Source organism: Microcaecilia unicolor, chromosome 3 (assembly GCF_901765095.1).
Source record: "Microcaecilia unicolor chromosome 3, aMicUni1.1, whole genome shotgun sequence".
NCBI classification, from domain to species: domain Eukaryota; kingdom Metazoa; phylum Chordata; class Amphibia; order Gymnophiona; family Siphonopidae; genus Microcaecilia; species Microcaecilia unicolor.
Genome location: NC_044033.1, coordinates 245,205,245 through 245,219,509, shown reverse-complemented (window position 1 = coordinate 245,219,509; position 14,265 = coordinate 245,205,245).

Below are 14,265 nucleotides of genomic sequence, written 5' to 3'. Positions count from 1 at the left end.
ACAAACCATTTCAATGCTCTGAGGCCCAGATGCATCAACCAAACATAAAAAAATCTAAAACGTAAAAGTCCTTAAAGAATTTAAAAAAACGAAGAATGCACCAAAAAAACAAGTCGCACATGTTCGGTGCGGTATTGTAAAGTACAATGCATTAATCCCCGTTGGTAATCGGCCCCTAAAGCATGCGCAGAGCAGCCAAGCGTTATGCTGGCTGCTCTGCGCATGCCACAAACGTCAAAGCAAAACAACAAAAACCCCAAAACACAAACACATGGCTCCCCGCTTCCCCCTGCATAAAGCAAAAAAGGATTGGGAGAGGGCAAAGGCGCTCGTCATGAGCGTCCTGTAAGGACGGCCTTGCCCCCCCCCCCCCCCGCCCTGCCCGAGGTCGCCACTGCTCCCCGCTTCTCCCTGTATTAAATAAAAAATTTAAACAAAAATCAAAACTGTAGCAGCCCCGGCCCCCCTCCCTCCCTTCCTCTCTCTCTGTTTCTCCCAGAGCTCTGCCTCCCGCCATCCTCCGCCCCCATGCCCCGCCCCCCTGAGGTCATCGTTGCCGCTTCCCCCCTCCACCGGGCCCCCCCTCCGCCTTAGTGGGCCCACGCAGTGCCTCTCACCTCTGTGTGAAGGCGCTGCATGGGCAAGAGGAACAGCTGATTGACGCGAGTCTTCAGGACGTCTCTCCTTCCCTGACCTGGGCACACACCCGTCTGACGTAAGCAACCTACGTATTAAACCTACGTAGGTTGCTTATGTCAGACGGGGGCGTGTGAGGGGGGGGGGGATCGGGACGTGCGAGCATTAAGCTGTGTGATCCTAGCAGGAGAGTGCAGTTGAAGACGTCCTCCTCAAGACTCCAAAAAGGACGTCCTTCATAAACCCCCCTTTCTAACAAAAGACCTCTTTCACTGTGATCCCCTTTAGCTCAGCAGAGAGACCTGGGCCCGCCCCCGCCTGGGGGAAACAGAGGAAGGGAGGGGGACCGGGGCAGCTTAAAGTTGTTTACAGAATTGGGAAATTGGCTTCAGAGGAGAGCAGAGTGATCTCTAGCAAATGTCTCTTCCCTCTGGTATTTTCCAGTGCTTAGTCAATGGTTGATTGAGGGAGAGTCAGTTTCCCTAAGTGGCCGCGGCTTGGACAGTTGTCCTCTTTACCTCTGCTGATTTTTAAATTTATAAAGTTTTTATTAAACAACAAGATAACACAACTGTGCTTTAGCATTGATTTTCAACAGCATACAACATATAACAAAACATATCACCAAGTGATTTTAAATCATTTTCTCTCCCCCCCCCATCCTTACCCCATTCCCCTCAGGGTGACGTGTTGTTCTCTTCCCCCTTACTTCCTTCCAAAGCTGCCTTTAGGCGCACCCATTCTTGCCCCTCTGGGTTATATCTACCCTTCCTTTTATCTGTTAATTTTTCAAGCTCCATAACACTTCTGAGCATAGGAGCCAACTTTTCAAAATTATTGAGGGTGCTAAGCCCAATGGTAATTACCGCTCCCTGGACACATACAAGGAATTTTCTCAATATTGGGGGTGCTCAAGCACCCACAGCACCCACAGAGTCGGCTCCAATGCTTCTGAGCTTCACCTTCCAGTCACATAGATTGGGTCCCGCAGTACTTTTCCAATGCTGAGCTATGACTGTTTTCGCTGCAGCAAGGCTTATGTGTTTAACTCTTTGATGCCACTTCTTCCCCCTTTGATTCCCCCATCCCAGCAGGCACCACTTAGGCTCATGTGGGAAGGGGGTCTCCAGTGCTAGAGTTAGTGCAGCCACAATCTCTCTCCAATACCCCTGCAATTTCGTACTCTCCCACCATATATGATAAAAGGTGCCCGTATCTTGGCCACATCTCCAGCAGACCGCCGAGGCCTCTGGGTACATTTTCTTAACTCTGTCTGGGGTATAGTACCATCTGCTCAGTATCTTGTATGCATTCTCTTTTATTAACACACATATTGAAGCTTTTTTAACCTCCATGCACACTCTCTTCCATTCAGCCGGGCTCATTATCTGTGCCAGGTCTTTTTCCCACGCCTCCATATATGGAAGATTCCTAAATCCCTGGTCTCTAAGGTATTGATACACTTTGGAAATCCCCTTCCCCCTCAGGTCAATCTCCTCCCACAAGTTTTCAAGTTTTTCATGTTCTTTAGGTGAGTTCTGTTCCCATTTCTCAATTTTGATAAAGTGTTTAACTTGTGTGTAAGCGTATACATCTTTCCCCTGTAATTCATACCTGTCTTGCAGTTCCTCAAATGTTTTTATACGCCCCCCCCCCCCTCTAGGAAATTTCAGAACCTGATTAGTCCCTTCTGAAACCACAATGAAAATACCCTCGTGTCCTTCCCTGCCGGGAATCCTGGCTCCTGCATTATCCAAGCATATGAAGACCTACCCTGGGTACCTCGCATCTTAACTTTTAGGGTCCCCCACAGGGTTAGAAGATGGGAAACAAAGGGGTTCAATGTCATTTTTCTGTACGCTTGTTCTGGAAGTGATGCCCATAGCAGACCCTCAAGGTATCCCTCTCGTACGAAAACTTGTTCTAATTTGGTTATTTTGGACAGATCCACCTTGCACCACTCCGCTATTTGTGTAATTTGCGCCGTCCAATAGTACCATTATACATTTGGCATCTCCCACCCCCCATCCTGGACCTTTCCCCACATTATCCGCCTGGATAAACGGGCTGGCCTTTCCCCCCAAACAAATCTCCCAAATTCCTACTGTAGTCTTATCAGCTCCTGCCTCAGGACCAGTATGGGTAAGGTCTGGAACAAGAACAGGAGTCTCGGCAAAATGTTCATTTTTATCACTGCTATCCGCCCCCAGCAAGATAGCCAACCCGTCTTCCATCTGTGCAAGTCCCTTCTCACTGTTCTAAGTAATGGCTCATAATTCCAAGCGTATAAGTTCGTAAGATCTTTGAGGATTTGTATTCCCAAGTAACGAAACCCTGTTGCCGTCATTTTAAAGTTAAACCTCTCTCTCAAGTGTTCTTGTTCCGCATCCATGATTGTTATGCCCATTAACTCAGATTTGTCATAATTTACTTTAAATCCCGCATGGCGCCCATATGATTTAAGTTCTCTAACTGTGGAGGAGTGGCCTAGTGGTTAGGGTGGTGGACTTTGGTCCTGGGGAACTGAGGAACTAAGTTCGATTCCCGGCACAGGCAGCTCCTTGTGACTCTGGGCAAGTCACTTAACCCTCCATTGCCCCCTGTAAGCCGCATTGAGCCTGCCATGAGTGGGAAAGCGCGGGGTACAAATGTAACAAAAAAAAATAATAATAGGTAGCGAATGTATCTGATTAGCCACATAAAACAGAATGTCATCTGCAAAGAGTGCAATCTTGTGTTCATGGCCCCCTAGTCTAGATCCCCTTATATCGTCCAGAGTTCTAATGCGATGCGCTAAGGGTTCAATAGTCAACGCAAACAATAAGGGGGAGAGCGGGCATCCTTGCCGTGTCCCTCGGATTAGGAAAGGATCAGAATATTCCCCATATATCTTTATCCTAGCCATCGGGAACTCGTATAATCCTCGTACCCTCTCTATAAAAGGTGCCCCCAGACCCATTACTTCCATTACTTCCCAGAGATAGCCCCACTCCACCCTGTCGAAGGCTTTCTCTGCATCTAATAGTGTCAGGGAGTCCCCCCTTCTCTGTGCTCCCCATACAATATTCAGTGTGCGTCTGATGTTATCTGCTACCTTTCTATGAATTATGAACCTGGATTGGTCTGCATGTAAGATTTGTGGCATAATGTGGGACAGTCAGTCCGCCATTACTTTTGCCAAAATCTTGACATCTATATTCAATAGTGAAATTGGCCTGTATGACCCACACACTGTCTGGTCCCTCCCTGGCTTTGGTATTACTGAAATTCCTGCTTCCTTCATGCTACGGGGTAAGCCCTTCCCCTCAAAGTTTGCATTTCCAACCCGTACTAATAGAGGTGCTATTTCCCCCCCAAATACTTTATAAAATTTCCCCGTGCAACCATCGAGCCCTGGAGCTTTCCCGCCCTTTAGCCCTTTCACCACCTTCAGCACCTCCTGAGTTGTTATTGCTGCCTCTAGTTCTATTCTCTGGGCTCGTGATATCTTATTGAGGTCGAGATCCTGTAAGTTTTTTTGCATTTCCTCTCGGGTCATCCCTCCCTCTGTCATGTACAATTTTGTGTAATACTTCACAAATTGGTCTTTGATGTCTCTATCATGATAGACCATCTGATCTCCCTGTGCTTTGATTTTGGTAATCATATTCTTAACTTGTTTTTGTCTTAAACTGCGGGACAACATAGTCCCCGCTTTATTACTAAATTCAAAAAATTTCTGCTGCATCATCGACCAGTGAAATTCCATCTTACTCAGCTGCAGCTTTTGGAGTTCCCCTCTACATTGTGTCAGTTCCTTAAAGGTTTGAGCCTCCCTATCTGCTTGATGTTGTGCTTCTAATTGAGTTAAGTGTTGTCGTATATTTAGTTCTGATTCTTCCCGGAGTTTTTTCCGGCGGGCTTCCTTCGCTATCAGATGCCCCCAAATCACCACTTTAAGGGCATCCCATAGTATGCCATCCGAGACCTCTCCGTTATCATTAAATTGTAAGTATTCCTTTATTATATTGCGCACTTCTAAACAGTCTTTCTCTTCCGCTATCAGGAATTCATTAAGCCTCCACATTGTCTCCCGCCGTTTTGTTATCACGTGTCCCACTACTACCCAGGCTGGAGCATGATCAGAGATATGTATGCTATCTATATCTGAGTCTTTCATCTCTCCCCACAACAAGCGTCTCCCCCATACTCCCCCAAGGGAAGGGGAGAGGAGGGTTGCTGGATGGAGGGAAGGGGAGAGGAGGGTTGCTGGACATGGTGGAAGAAGGGGAGAGGAGAGGGCAGGGGAGAGGAGAGTTGCTGGATATGGGTGGATGGAGGGGAGGGTAGGGGGGGAGAGGAGGGTTGCTGGACATGGAGGGGGAGAGAGGAGTGAGGAAGGAGATGAGATGACAGAAAAGGAAGAGAGTAGAAAAACTGCACATGGATGAAGAAAATAGGCAAAAGCTGGATCCACTGGACAGTCAAGTTTGCGGAGGACCCAGCTTTTACTTATGGATGTAGGACAAGAAATGAAGAAGAAAGGCGGAAAGTAAACAAATAAATGGAAAGGAAGCCCTGGAAACGGAGTTAAGAGGACAGATAGCAGCAGAATCGGATACTGGGCCAGCACAATCAGAAAAACAAAGTCACCAGACAACAAAGGTAGAAAAGATCATTTTATTTTCATTATAGTGTTTGGAATATGTCCACTTTGAGAATTAGGTGTTCAACATTAAAAGTTTATTTACTTATTTATGACATTTTATCCCACATTAAACATGAATTAGGATGTTTTGTGGCTCTACATGAGAATTGTGATATTATGATCCCTTGTTTCAATATTGTTGACGGTCTACATTTTCCGTATGGGTGGTATATTGGTGTATTAGGTTCTGCCCAGTGTAATATTTATGGTACAGTAAGGTTCAGAGTGTGTTTTTGCACAAAGTTGTGCATAGTGTTTTGCAGTTGAGCGATTGTGGTTAGTATATGCTTTGAGCAACCACTTTATTCTTTGACATATGATACATAGCTAATATCTAAATTTAATAAAAGGTATTAATTGTGACATTTATTTTTTTTTTTTTCTGTGTGTGATCAGACAATTATGGATTTAAGCTCCACCCCTGGCCCCATCCCTAACCCCGCCCCCTTTAGCCTCCCCAAACAGTTGGGCCACCGACCGCCTATGCCCAATTCCTTAACAAAATGTCATTAGCACAATGTTGTTCTTAGACTCTATGTTTTAGAATCAACTGCCATTCTAGCCCATAACCTAATATTATATAATAAGTCACATACACATCCCAGTTAAAACACTTCCACACATATTCACTATGGAAGGGCATTTTAGAAAGAACATTTAAATGGGAAATCTGACACCCAAGTCAGGACATCTGAAGTTCCCCTCTAATTTTAGAACAGGATCTGCTGACATAGAACTGGTTCTGAAATACATGGTGAAATGGTCCTCTATATGCCGCTACGTGACTCAGGAATATCCATTTTAGTAACAAACCTATTCAAAATATGAACAAGGAAACAGGAGGCACAGAGACGTCCTTTACACAGTACATGAATGTACATGAGTGGTTGTTCTTAATACTGTAGAATATCATTAAGAAGCGAACCGTCAGTTATTGGACACGAAATTTTATCAACTTTTGGATTATGATCCTGGACCTGCATTTCAACAACGGGTCCATAATATACTTTCAAGTGCAGCTCGGGCTGGAATCATCACAAATAAAGAATATCGTTATTTGGCTAAACTCTATCCACGTACTCCGTTCATATATTTTCTACCGAAAATTCACAAACAAGCAAGACCTCCTCCAGGGCGTCCTATTGTTTCTGGATGTGAGTCTCTTAATGAGCCTCTTTCTCAATATTTGGATTTCTACATACAACCTAGAGTACTTCAGACAGCGTCCTATCTTAGAGATTCAGCCCATTTACTTCAGATCTTGCAGGATTTTCAAATAACTGATCACTCTCGTTTCTCTGGATGTGACATCGTTATATACCAGCATTCCACATGATGCTGCTTGCAGTCTAGTGGATGACCATCTTCAACAACTGGATATATCTTCCGATAAAATAGCATTTCTGAATGCTTTGACAGATATTATTATTAAGCAAAATTATTTCCAATATGACAGTAAACTGTTTTTACAAAAACATGGAATAGCCATGGGAGCAACTGTGGCTCCGACCATTGCTTGCTTGTACATGGCTAATTTTGAGGAGAAATTTGTATATCCTTCCAGACTTGCCACTAATATCTTTTTATGGAAACGCTTTATCGATGATGTTATTCTTATATGGGCTGGCACTAGAGAGGAGATCTTAAAATTTTTTCATCATTTGAATTCGGCTGATAACAACATCAAGTTTGAAGCATCTATTGGGGATCACTCCATTAATTATTTGGACATTAATATACACATTCAAGAAGGGAAATTTATGACAGAAGTGTACCGGAAGGTAACAGACTCCAACACTTTATTACATTATCGGAGCTATCATCCGATGGCCTCGAAAAATGGTATACCCGTGGGTCAATTCTTACGGATTAAAAAACTGTCCACTTCTGAAGAGAGCTTTAAAAAATCAGCTGTTGATTTGTATGATAGGTTCAAATGCCGAGCCTATCCTGCTAAAGTTATTAAGAAAGCTTTTAAAAGAGCCACAAATGCTAACCGCTATTGGTTGGTTAATCCACCATTAAGATCAGAGGAACGAAGTGATAGACTGGTTTGTGTTTTGCCACATTCTTGTCAAACTACTGCGATTAGAAAGATCATCTCTAAACACTGGTCTATGCTTGCGTCTCATGGATTTGATTCACAACCTATGTTTGCCTACACAAGAGATCGTAATTTAGGAGAAATTTTATCATCAGTTAATAATCCCTCACAAGTTGATGGAAATGTTGACACAAATGGACACACTAGTTGTGGGAGATGTGTATATTGTCAACATGTGTGGCACACGGATGTGATTATTAATCCAGCTACTGGCAAGCCTTATTTCCTTAAGGGATCTACAGATTGTAACTCCTCTCAAGTGGTTTATGGGATAGTATGCCCATGTGCCTTGTGGTACATTGGGCATACTACTAGAAAGATCAAACAATGAATTGGAGAACACTTGAGTAACTTAAGAATAAAAAAGCAAGAGGCACCACTTGTAGATCACTGGCAGCAAACTCAACATGACATTAAGGATTTAAAATTTGTCGTTCTTTTACAAATCCATTTACCATTAGGAGGAAATGCATCTCGTATACTTCTTAGTAAAGAGCAGGAATTTATTTTTCGCTGGCAAACAGTGACCCCTAGTGGTCTGAATAAGGAAATTGAATGGCAAGCCTTGTGAATTTTTCCCGCGCTTGCATATCAGCTGTTTTCTTTTTTATATACTGCGCATGTGTGGGCGTTCTTTGCTGGTTTTTCTTCCGGTTGGACGGACTCCTGACCTGTTTTTGCTGTATAGTAAGTTTAAGATGATATTGCATAATTAAGAAGTTTTTGGAATGATTAGTTTATAATATTAAGAAGATTTTCAGTTATTGAGTTTAGTTTTGAGGATTTTAATGCACTATTTTTATTTTTATAGATTAAGTTCCCCTGATGACGCCAGTCTAATGGCGAAACATGGCCTATGTTGGGAACAGGGAATTTAGGAATTTACATCACATGAATTTAGAAGAAAAAATGCTATTGGAGCCTCTGTAGTAGATCGGCGTCCAGGAAGTCCAAGATGACTGGGGCGCGGTTTTGAGAAGATATTCTATGAACATTGATAATTTTGTTCGCACCAACACCCAAGCTAAGTCATTTCAAATATCTAACAGCTGTTTTTATCTTTAATGAAAAAGATTTTTTGTTATAATTTTTAATGTTAGTACTTGGCTGGTGGTAGGACGTGCGATGATGTGAGAATGGAGTGTAAATGCTTCTCAAAACTGTGAGACACTATAGCACCCCAAAAAAAACTGAGCACATTTAATTTAATTAATTTTTTTGATTTTGTAATAAGGTTTCTGGTTAAGTTGTTGAGTACCAGTATTGAAACCGATTTTTATAGAAAACCCAGAGTTTGGATAGTTCCATCTTATGTCTGTCAGCACTTGTCCTCACAGACTCCCTGGAGAGAACTCGGGTTTTTTTTTACCTCATACATATCTTGCCAACGAGATATTGCATTTTCAGTCTCCCATCTGTGAGCTGCTCTGCCTGTGTAACTGCTTTTCTGCCTAAGCAGTAGAACTGCCCTTTTCTTCAGGTCTGATTCCATCCAGTGAGGCAGCTTTCAGAATACAAAGGCTCTGTGCTAAGAAGAGGCACCTCTTCTGACTTGTGAGTAAACTATTTATTATTCAATAAAGGACATTTCAGAAATATAAAGAGACTTCAGGGCGTATTGATGTGCTGAGGTTATACATCAAGATACTGAGATCTTATAATAACAGATTTCAGGAGGCTTGAACAAGCACTACCACTAGATTTCCTATGCTGCAATGAACTTTCTATATCTAAATGTCTAACTTTATAATTTACTCTACCATTTATGAACGCTAATGCAATACCACTCTGTAAACTATTCTATCATTTGTGAACCTTAATGCAATACCACTTTGTATTTCTCAATCTGGAAATGGCGATCACCATCACGGCATAATGTAAGCCACATTGAGCCTGCAAATAGGTGGGAAAATGTGGGATATAAATGCAACAAATAAATAAATAGAGGCTTCTCCCCCCTCCTGGGATTCCTCTCCCCTCTGATCTACCCCTCCTTCCATATAATCCATCCAATCATCTTCTTTCCTCTCCATGGGCCCCTCTCTATTCCAGCTGGGCTGCATGGTATATTGATTGTGTATCCAGGGGAACTGAGCTTCTTCCCTCCGCCTCCCCCTAGTGGGGGACGAAATTATAGGCTCAGCCTGGCTATCTCTCTGGCTCCCTCTGCTGGAGCTCGGAATCCATTCCATTGTTTCCAGATTACTCTCTGCCTCCCTCTTGCAATGGCTTCTGGTACTTGTATTTCAGGGTCTAAATGCTTCATCCTAGCCACCCTGCCAGTAGCCTTGTCACAAAGTTCAAAGCAGGTGTTGAAACCTGGATATTTCAAATAACCTCTGATACTTAATGATCTTGTAGTGAGGCTCAGCTATGCCTGCTTCTAATGCCTTTTTAGTTATAAATTTGATGTTACTTCTTTTATTCTTCCGTTTTGATACTCCAGTTATCTGTGGTCTGTCTATTATTATTACAGCTATGAGCTTTCGTTCAAGGCCTGAGACTTTGGTTCAGGATCAAAAATGAGAAAAAAATCTTACAGGCCCATGATTTTAACCTGTACTTCAAGTGGGACTGCAGAACTTATGATCATGGAGCAGAAAGAGGAAAGGGCGTAGGTGGAAAGGCAGAGTAACATCGTTTAGCAACATAGTGGTCACAGATGTTTTGGTGAAAAATAGAATAAGACAACTTATCAGGAAGATGACATTCTTCCAGTAAGAGCTGGTCTATTGTTAGCTTTTCCAGTAAATGTTAATCAACTCATTATCATGGCCAGTGTTAACTATTACATTAGCATATATCCAATAAATGGGATTATTGTCAGAATGATCTGTTATGTTAATGAGTATATATAAGTGATTGTACTTCCTATTTCTTTGGGAGGTGAGACAGCCACAGCTAGCACCTTTGTGCTAGCCGGGCTGCACTCCCATGAGAAACCAATCAATTGGCAAGTAATCCTATTGCTTTCTCATAAGAACCCTGGAATCTTTTATATCTGTAAATTGGCTTTAGCTGGTAATTTGGGGTGAGGGCAAAGAAGACCCTAAAATAAGACATTAGAGACTCAGACCCAGAAAACACCTATGTGTAGCTGTGGTACTGTATTCCCATAAGCAATTGATTGTACATATACTGAAGAATACTAAATAAAAGTATATATATTCTTTGGAGTCTCAGATATAGAAGTAATTTTGTGTAGCAGTGTTCTGTATTCCCAGTGAGATATCACTGATCTGCTAATTGTGCAAATACTTGATAAGAAGTAAGATAGCTAATAAAGAGCAAACTGCTGCAGCCTTCAGTGATTTATGTATTCCTAGGTATTGTGCTTGGTGAGTACATACAAACGATCACATTTCTCATTCTAAACGTAGCCTTGGTTTATTTATTCCACCTATTAGGAGGTGGCTGGTCCATACACTTTAGAAAGGGATAAATAAACCTAAAATTCAGTTCCTAACTTTTTCCTACTGGAAACTGTTTGTATTATAATCCCGTAAACCGCTCTGACATTTTGCAAAATAAAATTAAAGCTTTAGGAGAGGTCACGTGATGCTAGGCGAGGGGAAGGTCGCCGCTTGAGAGAGCTCCAAGACCCCTCGTAAAACAACTTCCCCTAGCGCTGACCACAGCGGCAGAGAGCCCACAAAATCGAGCTGGAAAAGCGTGGGAAACTCCCTTGGTGCAAACGACGGCGAGTAAACAGCGATTCGGGTCGGAATGGCCACAAAAATCAGCCGGAAAGACAGCACAAGGAGCCGCACGGGTGAAAACAAAATGGCGGAGGTCGGCGTGTCGGGCGAGGCGGTGAGTTCCGCCTGGGCGGCAGAGATAGCCGCGGAGGTTTCCGCTTTGCTGGAGGCATCTGTCGACAAAAAACTACAGAAAATCTCAGATCAAATAGTGCAAATGGACGGCAAATTAGAAAGCTTACGCACAGATTTGACTGGGTTTCAGCAGAGACTGTCGGACGTGGAAGATCAGTGCCAGCAGAGAGATAAGAAACAAGAACAAATGAGGGAGCAATTGAATAAACTGGAAGCCAAAATAGAAGATCTCGAAAACAGATCGCGCCGGAACAACCTCAGACTGGTGGGGCTCCCGGAGTCAATACGCGAGGTAGAGTTGAGGGACTTTCTCGAAACATGGCTGCCTAAGGTCCTGAACCTACCAGAATTGGAGAAGGAGTTCAAAATTGAGCGAGCGCACCGGTTGGGCCGTGCGGGACAGAACTTGGAAAGACCTCGTGTGATAATATGTAAAATCCTCAACTACACTCACAAGCAAGAAATATTGCGGGCATGGAGAGGGAGAGGCAAGGTGCAGTACGAGGCCCGCAATGTCCTATGTTTTCAAGACTTCTCAACAGCAGTAGCAGCCCAGCGCAGGCAATTTGTAGAAGTGTGCAAGAGCCTGCATGAAAAGAGAGCGAATTTCGCTCTAATGTACCCTGCCAAACTAAGAGTTCAGTATAAGGGCAAACAACACCTTTTCAGTTCACATGTGGAAGCCCTGCATTTTGCCAACAAAATGGAGCAGAGACCGGAGGAAGGGAGTGAGGCCGCAAGGAACAACAGCCCAGGAGATTAGGGATAAGGCGGTGATAAAGGCTTGATTGGAGTAAGCCCGGACACTAAATCTCTGCTAAGCTGACAGGACTGTAAGGTCTGTGCAGAAAGGTAGAATGCTTAAATAACTGCAGGTATTATCTAGGCCTTAGCAGGGACATACACCGTAGATTTTTGTATTAAAGGCTGTGTCTAAGTTCACATAGAAAGGATGTAAATCTAAGGCTAATACTATGTATAAGAAAATGCAGGTCTGCATAAAAGTTAGAAGTTTATAATTAACAAAGGGTGAAATATAACATTTGGGGGTCAGCGCTGGGGGGAAAAGGGGGGGGCGTGACTCGTTCTCTAGCGAGAACAACAGGACAGGAAAGAAGGAAGACAGAGGAGGGGGGAGGGAGGGTTAAGGGGCAGATGGGGAAGGGGAAAGGGGAACTACGGAAAGGAGCAATGAGTGTAAAGGGTTTTTTTTTTTTTTTTTATTATTGGTTTGGACAGCCGTACATGGATACAATTGCAGGTCAAAGAAAGGAGGGTGCCCTGGGGCTGGGGGGGTGCTCTTCAGAATACGAAAGTTATCAGATATAGTAATGATTGTAAAACAAGAAGATGACCCCAATTAGGTTAATATCCTGGAATGTGGGGGGGATCTCCTCTCCGGTGAAACGTTCTAAAGTACTGCAGGCGCTGCAGAGACACAGAGCTGACATAGCATTCCTTCAGGAGACCCATCTCTCAACTACAGAGCATAAAAAATTTCAGAAGGGCTGGGTAGAACAGGCAGTAGGATCACCAGCACAAGGGAAAAAAGGAGGAGTGTTGATACTAATAAGGAGGGGCCTGCAAATGCGAACAAAAAGAATAAGACGAGATGAGGAAGGCCGAATAGTGATAATGGAAATAGAAATAGGCACGACTTCATATATTCTGTGTAACATATACGCACCCAATGTGTATGACAAGAAATTCTATAGCAAATTATTGGAACTGCTGGGCCCCTATCAGGGGGGCAATGTAATACTCGGAGGGGACTTTAAGTATAAACGGTTTTTATTGATGGTCAAACTTCAATTCAAACATAGTAAATGCTTACAGTGTATAACTTATCAATATTTCTATAACAGCAACTTATCTGACAGCATGTCTATCCCATCACTTTTTTAGCATTTACCCCTTCCCCTCCCCCCCCCCAAAAGAAAATGAAACATTACACTCTGGATTAAAGCTTCATACATCCTATTGACACTCTTGTACAACCTTGTCCAATCTTTATTCACTTACACGAGGGGCTCATAACTTCATTGTATCGGTCCTAATCTATTAAGTATAGCACTTCTGGCTCTGTGGGATATATTTTGCAAATAATGAGTCCAAACATTAAGAAATTTCTTTCTTTTCCTCAAATTATCATATGCATCCCTTGCCTCCCACAACATTAGCTCATGTAGCTTATTCCTCCACAGCCAAACAGAGGGTGGGTCTGCCTGCATCCAATGTCTCAGTATGCATTTTTTGCCCACTGCAAATGCTTTACATAAAAATCCCTCCAAGTTTTTATCCGATATCCCATATGCATTATTTTTGTTCAAGAGTACTCCTCTCCAAGAGGGGTGCACCCTTTGCCTCAATACTTGTTCTAGGTATTCCTGTATCGCTTTCCAAAATGTTTTAATTTTATCACACCTCCAAAATGCATGTAAAAATGTGCTCCTCTCTCTTTGACATTTAAGGCATTGGGGATCAGAGCCCCATCCCGCCCTTGCAGCCTGGGATTGTGTTATGTAGCCTCGATGAATAACCCTAAATTGACTCTCTTGTAATTCTGCTCCCCCCACCTGCCCCGGTATACCTTTGATTAGTTTTGCAAAATTTATTCCCTTCAACTCATATCCCAAGTCCTTGCTCCATGTGTCTTTAAGCTTCTCATATGTTCTGGGAGGACCTAGCGGGACCAGAGCCTTATGTAAGCTCGATATTGATACCTGTCCATGTGCATCCCCCTCCAGGAATTCACGTATCTTCTGACCCAATTTTGTGCCCAGGGCTGCCTGATCTAAACTATGCCAGTAATGATGCAATTGTCTGTATGTATAATAGTCCTTCTGGGCCAACACCTGTCTCTGCTGCAGGCTCTGAAAGCTATGCAGGTTTCCTTCTTCATTCATTAAGTGTTCAAATAAAGTGATGCCCATTTCCGACCATCTAGCCATTATCCCTTTCTCTAACCCGGGGGGGAAATCCCTATTCCCCTGTATTGGAAGTTG